We start from the raw sequence: 17,605 nt of genomic DNA on the forward strand, positions 1-17,605 counted from the left end.
CATCCCTGATCACCCTTTATCATTGCACCCGCCAATGATTACCAACTATTAGATATGGCACACGGGCCCCATAAGCGTCAGCCGCGCACAGTCATTCACAGCTACGGCAGGGCTAGAGGAGAAGACGCGTGCTCTCCGTGCCATTCGCGTTTGATTACGTGACCTACAACTAACCCGAATATTGAGCGCGTGGGAAATAATGCCCATCAAGCCGCCAACCTTTTCGGCTCACTGTTACGTGCTTTTTTCCCGCACCCACAAGGTACGGGCCGCTCATGCGGCTTTTGGATTTAATGCGCAACATCACGGCGACGACAACCGCGACAATTTGCCCCTGAACAATCGATTTAATTGCTTTCGCCAGAAAGCGAGAAATAGAAAATTGTTAGTAGAGGGTATATATATATATATATATATATATATATATATATATATATATATATATATATATATATTGTGAGACGACGCCTGAGACGAAGGCAGAGCACTTCGATTGGCACACAGCGCGAGACAGCCCCCGAATACCAACCCGACAAAATGATGATTATAATATATATATATATATATATATATATATATCCCCAGCCCCCCCCCCCCCCCCTCGGAAAAATCCGCCTTTTTCACGGCCCGACGGCGCATGCGCCCTGCCCTGGCGGATTAGTCGCGAAACGTTTTGGAAGGGTCGCGCGTGCGGCCGTGCGGCCCCATCTCGGGGAAACGTCCCCCGAAAAAAAAAAAAGCGCTCGGACGCGCGCTACTGTCAACTCGTGCTGTGTACCGCGTTGAAACTCCACTGGTAGCTCGACGTCAGTGCAGTACTGAAAGTGTGCGTAGCGTAAGACTGGCTTTGGTACTGCGACGGGCTTTCTTGTCGACGGCACCGATAAGATCACCGTGCCTACCATCGTTCGACCGAAACCCGCGCGATAAGCCGTCGAACCGATAACGCGATAGCCTCAACGCCTTCGTTGGTATATATAAATAATCGCGCTCAAAGTGAGTCAAAACATGCCTACGAAGTTGAAAGGTTGAAATGCGCAAGGCTCCGACCCTCTCAAGCCGTGCACATAAAGTTTGAGCCAATGTTGATTTCAGCGAAGTTTAGGCCTGGCTCCGTCGAGTTCGTGCACCCGCTACCGGCGGACCTGTACTGAAAAGTAAGCAAGTTAGGACGAAGGAAACTGCTTTTATACTTCAGTTCTGGCCTTAGCGATTTGAAATAAACTACTATTCGCTTTGCACGGCGCGTACACAATAATCTGCAAGCGGCGACACAGCGCTGTGCCCAACGGCTGTGCCAACATCTGTAGGTCACCGTTCCCGTAGGCTGCCGCTCGTATTCGCGACGTAGATGGGTCGGTTTGTACGTGTTGGTATGCTCACGCATTTCTTAATTCCTGAGATGTACTCTTTATCTCTGCGTCAAACGCGAAACAAGAGACGGTACATTCGGTACAGCAGCATTAACAGCCGCCTCGCTCTGTTATATACCAACGGTGTCAGCGATGGCATCCGCGTTTTTGCGGGAGAACAACACGGCCTTTAAATGAGCGCTTATGTGAGCACATTTTTCTCTAATAGTGCTTTATGACACGCGCAAACTAAGTATGATGAAGTTAAAGAAGAGCGAGAATCAGTAATAAATTAACAGCCCGATATTTGTAACTGTATCACAGTCGCCGTAAGGCGCTCATACTGGCTCGTCTCACGGTGGAATAACGCGGCTCATATGACCAGGTATGTGTGTTTTATTCGACGTTTTGACTTTTTTTTTCATATCAGCGATGCACCTTTTCCCAATTTTTGACGCAAACAACGATCTGTGGCTGTAGATGTCGATGTAAACAAGCGCACCGCTTTGCTAAATCCGACGCGGAAGGCTGCGCGCTCGAAAACTTCTTATTTATGCAAAATGTCTAAAGAATGTGCAAAAAGAATTGAAAGAAAAGCGAGGTGCAAGTGCAGGAGTAAGCAACAACGAACTCCAAGGCAGCCGCGCCGGCAGAGGGTACTCAGCGTACGTTTATAGGCCACACTATAAACAAAACAGCGCTATCACACCTGCTCACCCTATATATATAGTTGGTGAGTGCTACATGGCTTCCAGGAACGACATGCTGTCCCGCAGAAGCCATTAATAATTATTCGCGGTCCACGAAATGCACAACCGATGCGCACTCAACAAGGGCGCAGGTTCACAAATCAACCGGCGAGAGCCCCGGCACCCTACCAAAACGTTTCCGGTAGCGTGCGGCAGAGGGCAGCACAGGAAAATGAAAAAGGCGGATTAAAACTTTCCGCCTATGGTCTGTGATGTACCGCAGCGCATCGTCTCCTTCGTAGTTGTTACCGTCTTCATCCCTTATAGCCGTTTGCGAGTTTTTAGTTGGAGCCCCGAGTGCTTTTATATGGTTCCAGAATCTTTTTGGAGCGCCTTGGTGGCCTCGGTGATGATGATGATGATGATTTATTGGCATCCCTTTTGAAACGGGGCGGCGACAAATAGTCACCTAGCCTGCTTGATTTAATCAGGTATACTATACATGTTCTTTATCTAGCATTTTTGTATACCTCTCATTATTATTTTTCTTTTTCTAATATTTACCTTGTGCCGCTGCCTATGATTTTAAGAGATCAGGTCGTATCCATCTTTTCCCTGCTTTTTTTCCACCAGTACTCCAATCGACTCTTGCTGATCTCTACGGCTGATCTGTTTATGTTTCCTTCCACTTTGAAACCAAGCGCTTCTGGGAGTTGCACGTTACCTACGGTTCTCGCTGGGTGGATCCCGTCGCATTCTATCAGGATGGGCTGAGTGGTTTCTGGATCTTTACTGCAGCATGCACATGTCTCATCTAGTTCCGAATATTTGTTTCGATATGTTTTCGTCCTTAGGCAACCGGCTCTAGCCTCAAATAGCAAGGCACTGCCCTTTGTGTTATCGTACAGATTTTCCGTTCTAATTTCTTTCTTCTCGGTGCCTCGGTGGCCAGCGCCACTGCGGCGGGAGAGGGAACCTCGCCGACTATGCACTGTTCGTACAAGTGGGACAGCAAGCACCTATGCTTATCTCAGAGCTTGGCCACGAATCACGCCGCTCTCGCCCCATGCGGCAGTCGACATCGTGTCCCATTTGGCGATGAGTCATTCAGTTTCGTTTTGAGAAAAGGGCGCTGCCACAACCAGCACTATATAGTTAGAGGAGGCGCAGCCACAACAATTAACCTTTGCACCACAGGCCTCCACGTGCGGGAAAGCACCGACGAGTTGGCGTCTGCTATTCCAAAATCAGGACCCGTAAATACGCATATCCGAATGGGTGCGCATTCTAACATTCTGGGCGCCGTCACCATAGGAAATATCTCTCACAACACGGGATTGTTTGCTGGACGTGGTACGCCCCTGAACAGCCCGAGAAACAGAAATCGCGCGGTGGATACGTACATTTTGGTAATTAGTGTTAGATAATAATGTGTTTCTATCAACTATCAATGGCAGTCAACAAGAACAAAGGTACGAAATAAGCGCGAGTTGACTGATTCATCTGGAAAAAGGAGCAAAATTACTTTAATGCGTATGCAGGTAATTAAATCTACTCCATTTGTGCTATTATTATTATTTTTATCATTATTATTATGTTGCATCTAGCCTCGATATATGTCCTGATATTTTTTTCTACAACAAATAGTTTTTCATATTACAGCGTACAGCTTACGTATCTTATTTGAGCAAAAACAGCCGCCCATTTAGACCCTTCTTCGTTACTTTCTTTTTACTGTGGAGGCAACAGCAAGTGAGTGAGCACGAACGTTATTGAGATCCTGAGGAGAAACTGAGGAGGCAACGGCAACAACTTCAGAGAAAGCATCGCTTCGTTACGCGGCGCAAACACCATCGTTGATACCGAAACTGCAACGCCGAAACCACTAAACATTGCAGCTGAATGCGCGCTAGGGATTTCGGGCGTGCGTCGCAACGTGGCAGATGTTGACGAATGGGAGTGGTGCTTGCAGCACCTCTTGGCCAATGGGACTGCGCACTTTTGGTCACGTGGGCGAAGATAAGCCAATCGCCTGCCACTTGGTCCGCGGTCGCCGGTCTTGCGGCGGTGCCACTCTCGTGCGTGTGTTCGTGTGGCTGTGGTAAGCCGGTATTGCACCTGTTATTCGGCGACAGCAGTAACGCGCAACTCTGCAGAGTCAAGGTGAGCCGCTGTCGCAGCCTTCGTTCTCGCCGGAGGACGGTGATGTTTTGCGGGTGTTAAGGACGTGCATTTCTAGCCGGGACCGACAGCTCCACGTCGGCGACCCGATGTGTCAGTACGGGCTGCGCTTAGGCCTAGACTTGTAGTACTGCTGATGGGGCGATTGAGCAGCGAGAGCAGACGAGGGCAACGGGGCGAGCAATCGCCGCGCGCCGATGCAGACTCCCAGGGCCAGTCGGCTACACATTGCTTATCCGTTGCAAGCGGGCAGTCGTCGTGGCTCGATTTGAGTGTAGGCACGACGGCGGCGATGTAGTGGTGTCGGATCTGCGTAGGGCCGAGAGAGCTATGTTTCGGCTCTGGGTGCGCGGTGGTGTAGCTTGTCGGGCACGTCCATTTGACAGGCCGGACGTGCTGTGGTCGCAGCACGGCTCTCCCATTATTCTAGCTGCCCGTTGTATCTAAGTTTCGCGTTCTTCCCGCTATCGCCTGCGAACGAGCGCATCCGTTCTCAATGCCCGGCACCTTCGGGTCGCGCCGTCTGCTCCGAAGGCTCGCCCGCGTCGCAGGCACCGTGCGACGTTCCGGATCTGTCAATTGCGTGGGACTCGGTGGCGGCAAGCGGATGGAGCCGATCACGGCGTCGCGACAAGCCGGTTCCCGGTGCACCCTCCCGAACAGCGCCCCTTTTTTTCCGCGGTCGCGGCGTAAACGACGGAAGACGTGCAGCTGCATTGGTCGGAAAACTCTGTGGTCCACAAAAGAGAGCGACGTTTTCCTGGCAAAAACGCGATTACTGCTGCTGCAGTACACGCCCTCCAGTGTTATGTGTCGGCGTGTTTTTAACTGTTCCCTCCACGTCGAGGCCAGTGACGATACCGAAGGGATTAAAAAAACTAAAGGAAAGGACAACGAAGGGTCTTTCTCGTTCGGACGGCGGTTTGCGTCGTCTGCTAGCATACGTGTCGCAGGCTCAGCTGCGCGCGTACTTATGTGACGAGCTCGTTGTTGTATGACGCTAGCTTAGCGCGACGTTAACCTGGGCACCCTCCGAGGAATGCGGACGCGAGCGCCTTTCCTAGAGGAGTCGACCTCGAGACATCTCCGCCGGACAAGCGGGGCCTCATCCATCTTCGGCGCTTGCTTGCTTGTTTCCCCGGTGGTTAGGGGACGTGCTAGCGCGCACGATTTGGACAAGCCTGTAATCGCCGTTTTGCGCGTCAATTGTCTCGAGTATCGTTCAGTTGTGCTGCTTCAGTTACGACTGCCGTGCAGCCACCTGTAGTTGGTGATGCCGAAACTATTGGTAAATTGAATGTCGATAGCTTTCTGGCGGCCATCAATGGTTACCTTGGGAATTAAACTGTCAATAGTGCCGTTTCACTAGCCACTGGGTTCGGCGCGCATGGGCCATAGACGCCGCACCCACAATTTATATGCCGTTGCTTGCGCGCTCAGTCGCCATACAAAACACACAAGAAATTTATTTGTCCACAGATGATCTGTGAACAGTAACTCAAACTACAGTGGGAATAAGCCACGCGCAATTAGTGTGTCAAGAGTTCAGAAAGTACCGAACAATAATGCAGTAGTCGAAAATATAAAGTACACACTCTGTGTAGAGTGCTGAAGCTGTTCACTGTGGATCAGCGAAATAATTGTGCATTTCTGGCCTGTTCAGGAGACGGTTAAGATTTATCGTGTTGCCTTTTTAGTCTGCAGCACCGCTTGAGTGCTGTAGCCCCCATAACTGTTTTATTATTTTGACAATTTCTATCCCAAACTGCTTATTTAAAAAAAATATAATATTGAATAATTTCCTTCTAAAAAGCAATTTTTCGATGTTAAAAAAATCAACACCTACTAAGTCAAATTAGCGTAATAAAGTTTATTATTGCTCATGATAAAAGAGGCCAGCTACCTGCTCGGAATCAACAATAAAAAAACAGAGCAAGAGCGCAGTTCAGAAAGCTTTATCAAGTCATCAGGCGATGTTATATTGAATGCCTTACCGGGGACACCCAAAAACGGATACCGAGGAGGCTTTGTGGGGATGTCATTCATGTCGATGTGCTGCCAATGACACACACTTGCAGTAGTGTCGTCTAAGCACTCTTCTTCATCTGATGAAATGCTAATTTCAACATCATCGCTATTGCTTTCGCTTCCAGAAACAAAGTAAACTTCAGTGTCTGAATCATTATTGTTCGAAGAGCTGGGGACGTATTCTGAAACATTCCACTTTGGTGATAGTTCGCCTAGGCGCCAATTTCGCCTTCAGGCGTGCACCGATTGGCTGGTTCGGCAAAAGCGGAAAATATATTGCGCCATCTAGTAGTTCCGGCCTATGTCATTTTGACGTCACAGTGTCATTGTGTGCTCTCGACATATATTGAATAAACGAACACGCCTGTGTCGTACTGTGGCCGATACATTCGAAACAACACACCCGAGCCGCTCTGCACTCGGACGGTGCGCTCTTTTGTGTGTTGCGAAGCATTCGAGAGTGCGTGTTGGTAGTGCATGCTTATGTCACGGGTAAGCAGCTGATTAATTTATTGAACGGCACTGTCGCCTAGGCGAACTATCGCCGAAGTGGAACGTTTCAGAATACGTGCCCTGGACGATGGAGAAAAGGTTCTTTTCCGCGACGACGGACCAGCAACACATGCATCGCCTCCACCGGATGCCATTTTTTGAAACACAAGTTTCCCCTTAAAGAAATGTGAAACGGTGGTAGAAAAAAAAAAAAAAAAAACCTGCTCAATGCTGCCATCTGCGAAGTGACACACCAACTAGCTCGGAAACGAGTGTGTCTCGTTCAAAATGGTCAAAAGGAGATATCTCCAGTGGATAAGCTGCACTCGTCCAAAACGGTTTTGGGACAGTTCCGCAAAGATGAGCTGTGCTCGTCCAAAACGTTAAGCAGCACAGCTATAGAGAGAAATGGAAAACTCGTAGTTTTCAGGGTTCACAAAAAGGTTTTCTCCTGTTTTGTACTGTTATTAGAAAATATCTAGGCTTAAAAGGCACCTTTAAGAATAGTTCATTTACTTATATTGTCTCGTGAGGCCTGCAATGTGTTGTATATTGCTGCCATATTTAATACATGATTGCCCATTATGATTTAAAAGAGAAAAGCCCCTTCAGTTCCCTTCTTAAGTTGAGCTTATAGAGGTCTGTTTCCTTATATAGTGAAAGTGCCAATTAGCCTCATGAACTCGCGTTGTGTGGTAATCCAAAACAAAGAAGTTTGCAGGAAGCTTGAAGTGGTTAACAGTGGTAAGACGGAACGTCGCTGAATGTGGCACATCAGTTATGTGGAATTCCGCAAGGTGGCGGAAGGTTCACGAAAGGAGGAAAAAAAAAAAATTGGCATCCATCCGAGTGTAGCACGAAGCTACAAAGGAAACCCATATGGCTTCTCGGAAAGCAAGCTTCACAGTTAAAACATTTTGCCCTGGTCCGGGATCGAGTGGGGTGTTTGCTCTACCATCTGAGCTAACCGGGAGGCTAGCAGATCGCAGCGCGAGGGAGAATTGTCAACTCGAAGCACGGGGTCAGTAAATGTCGCTAAGCTAACGTTTCCTTCTCTTTGTCAGTACAGCAACGGCTTTTCAATCGCTGCCTATAGTTTCATTTGTTGCTGAAAAGCATTTTCTACGCTGATGAAGATTAGTGGCTATGTCGAAAAGTTGCCTCCAACGACATTCCGTGTTCAGTTACCTCAGTCAGATGTTAGGGTAAATGTAGTGACGCTTTGAGGGAGCGCACCTTGCATCACTGAGTGTCATTTTGGTGGCGGGAGTGGTAGACGGCAAAATGAAGGATTGACGAGATTGACGGATCTATGAAGCCATAGGGCTTGATTTGATTCTTAGCATTTTGAGTTTTAGACACTGTTACTGTTTTATTAAGATTTGTTTACGAGAATTGTTGCAATAAACAATGCGAGTACTTTAATCTCTTTGGCCATATATGGCCCTTGTGCCAAGAAAGTGCCAAGTGATCACCACCATGTTGTAATTTCGTTAACACATCAATTCGTTTTGAGCACATGCAAGATAGGAACATATCCAAAATCTGGTTGTTCAAATGGTTTAATGGGAATTGGCCTATATGGTGGCTCATAACGCTTTCAGTGTCACTGACATACCAGTACGTTTCCACGTTTCTGTCCTACCATGTCACTGACGTACGTTCCCCACTCTCTAGTGAGGACCATACTAAGAGTGCGTTTGCCACTATCCGTGTCATTTTTCCCCTTCTGAATAGCTGAAAATTAACTGTTGTGTTCGTTTTAAAATATTTGAGAAAAAAATGGTCACACTGGGGCTGCGGTCCTCGAAAGAGCCTGCCACTGAAAGGGGCAAATCACAAGGAAGTGATCTTAACTCTGCCTTGAATGTTCTTTTATTTATTCTTCACGCACTGCTATTGAGGCTGGTCGCTTCAGTGTAGCAAAGTGAGTTCATTGAACACGCTCACTTACCAAGTGCACTCAACAGCAAGTGTTGTCAGATTGGGAATGACGCTAATGGCAAAGTGACATTGACTTCTTCCGTGTGACTAGGGTATTAATCACCACAAGTTACAGTAGCATGTTTTGACCTGCACAGCATCCACAATTGAAATTCTGACTTGAAGAGTGGAATTTATCAGAAGGATAAGTGGGGCCATTTTTCAAGTCGGAATTTCTTTTAAGGACATAATTTGGAACAGAACTTATCCTTCTGTATGAGCTGATTCGATACATAGTCACTGTGGACTGTCAGCTGAACAATGAAACTGGGGAAAGTTTGAAGGCGGGAGTCATGCCACTTGACATCAACCATATTTTATATGCATTCATGACTAGTGCTAGTCACATATTGGAATAGACTGATTTCACCATGCATGCGGAGCCACCCTGCCGGCACCATGGTGACAGTAGACTTTCTTTTTTGCTGTGATTTTTTTTCTAATACCTCGAAGGTATTATAAAAATAGGGCACTTTTGTGGATGAGTGGGTAACAAAGAATGGCGCAAGTTCATCAGGTACGACTGATGCAATGTTGTTTCAAGGCAACGTTGGCAGAACTCGAATGGCATTGCGGATTTGGTCCGACAATTTTAGGGGGACGCTGAGGGGTGTCTCCATATGTTGTGGAATCCTTTTACTCCCTTGTCGCACGGGTATCCATGGGCTTGCTTTATCTCCTTTGTCTTTAGAAAGATGCCCTCGGTATTGCATAGCCACCCTTCCACTAACCGAGTTTAATGGTGCTTTTGGTGAGAGGAGTACAGCCCTTGATGGCAGAAGGGCCTTTGTGCTCGACATAGAACTGAAATGTTATCTTTCGTTTCTTTAATTTACTCTTTCTTGTAACTTAACAATTTTTGATTCCATTATACCATTTATCACATTTATATAATACTGATAATTTTGCAACAAAAATGTTAAGAGAAAGGACCAGGCATAAAAATGTACACAGAACTTAAGGGGCCCTTGCCACCTCATATGCACATAAGGCATCAAGAGTGGTAGTTGACAGGCAAGACAAATGCAAGCAAGAGAAGTGTGAGAAATGTGAAAATAGGCAGTAAACACAAACAGACACGATGAATCGAAATATAAACATAGAAAATATATATAAACACAAAAAATAATATAAAACTAGAAATATATTATCTAGTTAAATGTAAGACTTATAGTGGCCCTGAGTCACCCCTTGGGCTTTGTGGCCCTGAGTCACCCCTTGGGCTTTGTAAAATAACATAGTCCGCTGGTAGCATACGCTGCTTTGAACATCTCGGCCTAGTTTTGCTGTCGTACGCGGTGCGTGGAGCTTGCATGCAGAGCGCAATGTCGCCTTTCGCTCAAACGCTCTTTTTGACAGAAGCCATGATCCTCACTCTTTTCTGGGCGCTTTATTTCGTAACAAAGCGCGTTCCTATACACGGTTTCGGTTTTGATTTTGAGTAGAATTAGTTACGATTGTAACCCACATGCAGAATCGAACGCACCTTTTATTAAAAAAAAGTGCGCATTAGAATTGTGCAGGTACGGTAAATAAATTCGATCAGAGGCCACACTGCAACGCAGATGGATTACTTGATGTGTTCTGCTGCTGCTGCTGCTGCTGCATGATTTTAATAATGTGAGAAATATGTTAAAGCTAAGCTTTCACGAGACACCAAATAATTTGAGCATGGGAGGATGATGTAGTTGCATTAGAAAGAACTATTGATGTACTGTAATACTTAGAATGTTGGCATAGTAGACAGTGTGATGGTTATCACTTGTTAGCCTATTTTTCTATTCCAGTTTGCTTAAGCAGTCACATGGCACACAGGATGGGAGGGAGTTAGCACAGCAGAGTGTAATGGCAAGTTGGTTCAGTATTACAGCAATCGTAAAAAAAAAAAAGAACAAGATAAAATAACAGTGACAGGGTCTTGCCATGCGAGTGAAATTTTTTTTTTGCCTTAGCTTTGTTGATTGCAAGCTGTGTTTTCTGTCTGACAATCGATCGCAGCCTGCACAGTGACCTGGCACATTTAATATTTTGCGTGCCTTGAGCAAAGAGCAGAAAAAATAAATATGCAGGATATAGTGCTCTGACGACTGAATCGGGTTGTTTTGGGACACACTAACAGACTTCTCATCAGAAGCCACATCCTTATTAAAAAAAAATTAAGAACGTAACGTAATTATCAGGTAATTGTAGTACATAAAAATTACCTTGGTGGTGAAGGAGTACTATTGACCGAACACCACATAGGTTCTTTTGTTGAGGAAAAGCCTTATTTAGTGCACAATTTACACGGAAGTAAAAAACAACAAGACCATATAGGTCTCTTGATTGTATATTGTAACAGCTTGGCTAGCGTCAGCTGTGATACTTTTACAAGGCCGGTTGTTGTAAAGCTTAATGGCATTTGAATGCTGTATTTCATGCTTACATATTGCTGTTACCTAATGTGTTAAATTTTCTGTTGTACCACATTAATTTACTGCCACCACTAAATGTTACAAGCAGTTCGTAACAGTTGCAGTGATGTTAGCAGCAGAGACAGTGTTATTTTAGGAGTATTCTGAAGTACAAAGTAGCTTCGGGAAAAGAACTGAAATTATCTGTTCTTGTCTCATCATTTAATTACTTGATTTTATTCAGAAAATAAATAAAAATGAAGCCATGTCACTACACTCTTGTGACAGGAACTTCTCAAAATTTTATCGTGCTTATTTTGTCATGGAGACGGACTTGTTGCCTCAGCTTGAAATGAATAATGGATGAATTTTATAACTTTTCTGCGTGTAGTCATGGCTTCTACCTAATTCCCTGGGCTCATGCTAACAAACCGTGAATTGCCCTAAATAAAGTAATAATGTTATTGCTCTGCATGTTTCCTACCTTTGTGCAACCAATTGTCCAGCTTTCTTTTACTATTGATTCTTTTATCTTTCCTGTACAATTTCTAAAACGCAGGTTTTTGGGTGGATAACTCAGTTATTCACTTCTGGATGGATAATGCAACATGCCAACAAAAAAAAACTACTTAATGGCGTTATGCTACTTCTATGTGCTGTGCATTTTCTCCTCCTGTGGCTGGTCATGCATTTCCACCTGGAAGCTTTTTTATTGAAGAGCCGATAACGGGAGTTCTGCAGTGGTTTGTGTGATGATAAAGGCAGGCATGATCGTCAAATGTCAAAGAACAGCCAGCAGCACAGCCTCCATCGGAGCCCCAAATTGGTTTTAAAATGTAATTATTAATGGTTATAAATTTAAAGCTACCTTGCATATACTTCACTCGAATAGACAATAACTTCTTTGCATGGTTTATTTCAGACAGTATTTCATAATATTTGTTTTTCACATTATGCTTCACGTTGGAGGAGATATGTTTTTCACATTATGCTCCACGTTATGCTCCAATTCGGTTCTAGCAGGATCCAAATTGACAAATATTTTAATCGTATTGCATCCGTGCATTTTGGGTAAGATAAATTTTGTTATCTGTTCTTACGAGTTCTTGCCATACCAGTTTTGTTTTTAATCTTAAACAGAAATCTCAAGTCTTCACGAGGCACGATTATAGTGAAGCATAGGAAAAGGCTTGGGTAAATTTTGGACAGCAGCAAAGCAGACTGCTAGGACTTCTGACGGGTGTGAGAACTGTCTTTATAGGGCTTTGCTGTCTTTGACGTCTTAGTTGTTCGGATTGGCATATATCTGTGGGGGTTTTTTTTCTCGTTGGGCTTCCACACTGGCACGGTCAATGCGCGGAGTGGTTGGGGCACTGCTGTCGCAAGCAATCGGCTCTTCCAGACCCAAATGATAACGGATTCACATAGGCTCGGTGCATCTTGGAAGGGATCTCGCGAAACTGGATACTACTATGCAAGCTGGGCCTCTTTGCTGATAACTGGGACAGACTGGGACTGCTTTTGATTCTAAACTTCTTTTGAGCTGAAAGCTTCCTTCAGTGAGCTCACATATGGGGCAAAAGTGCTGCTACTGTTCCTGATTTTTCGACTCCTAGAAGGGAAGCAGTTGTTTATTTCTTGCTTTACTCCCTTAAAGGATGTGGCCTAAAAATGTCCGAGGGAAATTTTTATGAAACTTTGGGTAACAGCACAAACAGACGACCACAAGAAGGGAGACACGGACACACAGGCGCTGACTAACAACTGGTTTTATTGTGAAGGATAGCACACCTTATATATGCCAGAGTGAAGCAAGGGAAAGGGGAAAACATAACAAGGGTAACATCGTGCCAACAACGCAAGCGCAAAACAGCCAACCAAGTGCAACAAGACGCAAACAATTATTTTTCTTTCTAATCTGAACCCCCGATAGCCGCATCCAGAAGATAAAATTCAGCGTCAAAGAGAGCAAGGGAAGGGGTGCTGAAGCACTTGCTGCCGAACTTCCTGATGTGGTAGGCTTCCAAACTGATGCGCGCTGTCTGGAAGCCTACCACATCAGGAAGTTCGGTAGCAAGTGCTTCAGCACCCCTTCCCTTGCTCTCTTTGACGCTGAATTTTATCTTCTGGATGCGGCTATCGGGGGTTCAGATTAGAAAGAAAAATAATTGTTTGCGTCTTGTTGCACTTGGTTGGCTGTTTTGCGCTTGCGTTGTTGGCACGATGTTACCCTTGTTATGTTTTCCCCTTTCCCTTGCTTCACTCTGGCATATATAAGGTGTGCTATCCTTCACAATAAAACCAGTTGTTAGTCAGCGCCTGTGTGTCCGTGTCTCCCTTCTTGTGGTCGTCTGTTTGCGCTGTTACCCAAAGTTTCAAGATGTACCAACTCGCCCAAAAAGAAGTATTGAGGAAATTTTTATTTTTCATTCAAATGTGCAAAATACATAGAGAATAAGGATATTCAAGGAAAGAGAACTGTTTTGCAGAAACTTTTTCAGTGATAGGGTCATTGCCTGTGGGCAACACCAGGCCGAACCTTGGAAGCAAGCTTCATTTCAAGCCAGCCACTTAGGGCTTTATGTTCAGCTTGTACAGACAGCACTCAACAGATGTGAAACAGAGGTGCACATGGAATTTCCACTGCATACACTGTGTGCGATACGACTGCAGCTGGGGTTTTATTTTGCATCAGTCAGTCTCCTCTGACTGTTGTTAAGAAAACAAAGCGGAAGTTGCACACCAAACTCGTCTATTTTCTTCAAAATAGGCATTTTGCTAAAAGCTGCATGCTCAGAACTGGAACTCGGCAGTATATTTTTCTGGTTCGTTGCCTGTAGGCAACACTCGTCCATAAAAAGTTAAAATGACAATGCTGTCATTATTTGAATTTGAAAGCATGGTGTAAAAGAGGTCATGGGCCTTCTCTCAAGTAACTGGAGTCTTGAGCACTTCGCCGTTTGAGTGGTGCGTGATGATAGCCTCCTCCGTAGGAGATAAGGCTCTTCTGTGGAGGGAGCTCTGTGTTGGCCACTTGTGGGTGAAGCCGACTTGAAGGGCAAAGAGGCAGAAGCTCTGACCCTATCGTTGTGCATCAGGTTCTTTCCATTTGCTGCCTTTTCGAAGCTGAGATCTGAGGAATTAAAAGCCTCCGAGTGGCCTACATGAAATACACCTGTAACCTTGAATATCGGGCCAGGATAATGTAATGAACATATCAATCAATCAATCAATTTATTTGGCATTCATTACAGCATCTGCACATAACAAATGCAAGGACAAGAACAAAAAGCTGCTAAATAGCAGCTTGACGTAGTTCTTGCTCCTATCCTTGGCAGCCAAAAACAAAACACATGAGTACATTGCATAAGTACTCATGTTTTAGTTTGCATGTATACCAATTTGGCATAACTAAAGTAAATGCAAAACCAGAATATTGTGCAAAGAAAAAAATACATTGAAAAATATATGTCAAATACGAAATACGCACATTGTTTTTCACAAAAGGCATTGTCTCTCAAGAAAATATAAATAATGTGATAATTTTGCGCAAAGAAAGCAGGAAAACTACAAAATTTACTAAATGATAAATACATAATTTTTTTTATAGTTAAGTGCAGGTTTGGTATGCATTACGAGTATTGTCTTATATATAGTAAACGGTGATTTTATTATATACAAAACAACATAACTACACAAGTGTATAAAAATGTAAAAATGCGGTAGCCTATATCTTAAAAGAAAAACGCAAAGGAAGACTCAAAAGGTTCAAAAACAAGCACATTACAGGCAATCAGTCAAGCTGCCTTTTACAAAAAAAAACACGTTATTGTTTCGAAGACAGGTGTTTCATAACATACTGCTCTATTCAGGGGCGTAGCCAGAAATTTTTTTCGGGGGGGGGTTCACCGGCCCGACCGGGGGGGGGCAAGCTTCTGCTTTCCGCTACGTCACGTTATCGATAGTAAATATCGGTAGTTTAAGCAGACTCTATACATGTATATCAAAGACATTGGACCGCCCCCCCCCCCCCCTTCGCGTGCGCGTGTGCTTGTGCAGAACTTAAGTAAAAAGTAAAGTAAGCTCAGTAAATAGAGTAAGTACGACAGGTACAGTGGGCGTTTGGAGCGACGGTCTGTCAACGCACCACTGAATGAACCAGTCTTCAAAAACGCATCATTGAGACGACCCGTGCGATCGGAGAAGACATCATTAATTGTTAATTTCCGTTAAGCGTAGATGGCGTCGTCCTCGTCGGGGCGAAGTGAGTTTCACAAGTCAAGGATGGCTATACGCGTGAAAATGCACGTGTGACCAGGCTATACCTACTCCTGTAGCAATAGCTTGTTCGCTGCGTCTTTGCGCTAGAAAACTTAAATACGCGCAAAAACGCGTAAGACTTTTTTTTTTTTTTTTTCGAAGCTTTCGTCCCCCTGCTCCCTCCTACGACAGGGTTGAATTTCCTGCGGCAAGTACGTGGGCCGCTGTGTCTTCCGCTGTGTGCTAGCGTGCAGCCGTCATTTGCCTTTACGTCAACAGATTCAGAATTGTACAGAATATTTCACCGCACAGCATAGATATGGTATGTGTACGCATTTGAAGTAGTGCGTGCAACTCATTTCTGCTTCACTTACGCCGGTGCAAACAGGAAGCGACCTTGTACCTCACAGAATCTCGACTGATTAGTGTATACTAGTGATGCAGGAATGAACTCCGGTCTTGTTCAGTGCATAGTGCACATAATGAATTTCTCAGGACGCGTGAACGCCGACGAGAACTGTTAGCGCCTGCAACAAGAGTTTACTTACGCTGTACTGCGCACAGCAGTAATTCATGCTTGTCGGCTGTCTGTTTCGTGCATTCTGTTGCGAGTCGGTGGAATTTCACTGCTGTCATCAACCCCTTCGTGTGTACATTGCTGGTTTGGGATTCCACAACAAAACAGCAACTACCAGCCTTCCGTAATTGCTGGTTTAGGATTCAACAACACAACAATAATTACCAGCCTTCCGTAGGGGCGCAGTCGCAAACAAGAGACGTTTCTCGCGCAGACTAAGCCTACGTTCACACTTGGGAAGCGGCAAGCGGGCGGAAAGGCCAAAGCGGCCGGAAAAGCCAAAGCGGCCGGAAAATTTTTCCGCGCCTGTCCAAGTTGTTCACATTTGCTTTGCTACCGCCGCGGCCGCCGCTGCCGTTTTCGTCCAGATCCATCTAGTCTGCGTACGTTTGTCGGCGGGGTGGTGCTCATTATCGCATTATTTCGAGCGGTATGTTCATTCATTGACCCACGTACCGTCATCAAAAGTGATCATTTTACGCAACTTCGCGTGTCATATGTGACCTTTGGTAAATTCCTCGTTGGCGTTCCGTAATTCTCCTCACACGGGCGCGGTAGCGCTGGGTCACAGGTTGGTGCCTAGGCGTGACAATATTTCTTTAATAGCTTTTATTTACAAGTTGTAATATCATTTCATCATTTCGTATTGTCGGCGCCTCCAGGACCCCAAAGGGGCCACGGGAACACCACAGCTAAAACCCGGGCTGGCCCTTGTGTTGGGGATCGCCAAAGCCTGCGCGTCCTACGTGAGACCTACGCTCCCATTCTATCGTCGCGACGAGAAAAGCACCCCGCGACTTCTGCAACATACCGTACACGTGCGAGGAGAATTATGGAGCGCCAACGAGGAATCTGCCTAACTATTGTCTGCTGTGGAAGTGGAAGAAGAAATGGCTTTTATACTTCTACCTACTTGTTTTCTAGAAATCGAAAATAAATAAACGGAAGACGCGGACACCTCGGAAACGGCGGTGGTGGGTTCGCCTGGCTTTGCAAAAGCGCGAGAAGTTGGGTCACGCCAAGCCTTCGTTGCCGCACCTGCGGTCGCGCGACGTTGAATACTATCGCGAGTATTGCTGACAGTTCGTTTTAGTGCCACTCTTGTCGTAGAGCAAGGGCTGGTTCTTGATTGCGTCGATCAGCATTATAGCCTACACTTTTGGTGCCATGTTCAATTTTACGACCGGTTGTTTACATGCTAGTGTAGCTTCCAGTGAAGCAGAACGACTTTCCGCTGCTTTTCCGCTTCGCCATGGCGAAAAAATCGGCCCGAGACCGATTTGGCTCGCAGCCTGTTTTTCTGCCTGTTTTGCCGCCTAGGCGGGCGGATTTTTGTAAGATTTTGCCGCTTCCAACAGCTTCGAGACCAAGTGTGAACGTAGCTGCGCGAGCGCGGCCTAACCGGCACCTGAAGGGCAGCGGCGGAAATGTATACCGGAGATTTTGACCACCTGGGGTCTTTAACGTGCACCTATCTAAGTAAACGGGCCTCGAGCGTTTTCGCCATCATCTAAAATGCGGCTGCCGCATTTGTTGCTTCATTTGTTGTGCATTTCTTGCTTCAGAATGCGGCCGCCACATTCTCGCCCAAAACTTCACAGAGTGTCAAAGCCTTGACAAACAGCGTGACAGTTTTTTCCATATGCAGAC

The 17,605-nt window shown here is 45.5% G+C and overlaps 1 protein-coding gene across 13 annotated transcripts in view; it reads left to right on the forward strand.

Annotated features, from left to right (window-relative positions):
• Positions 1-4,049: 4,049 nt before the first annotated feature.
• Positions 4,050-17,605, forward strand: part of LOC119458646 (ribosome-binding protein 1-like) — a 171,560-nt gene continuing 158,004 nt past the window's right edge. For all 13 annotated transcript variants that reach the window (XR_007468092.1, XM_049671344.1, XM_049671345.1 and 10 more), the window contains exon 1: positions 4,050-4,204. The gene's annotated coding sequence lies outside the window, so the exon portion shown is untranslated. The remainder of the gene's footprint in view (positions 4,205-17,605) is intronic.

Source organism: Dermacentor silvarum, chromosome 7, assembly GCF_013339745.2.
Source record: "Dermacentor silvarum isolate Dsil-2018 chromosome 7, BIME_Dsil_1.4, whole genome shotgun sequence".
NCBI classification, from domain to species: Eukaryota; Metazoa; Arthropoda; class Arachnida; order Ixodida; family Ixodidae; genus Dermacentor; species Dermacentor silvarum.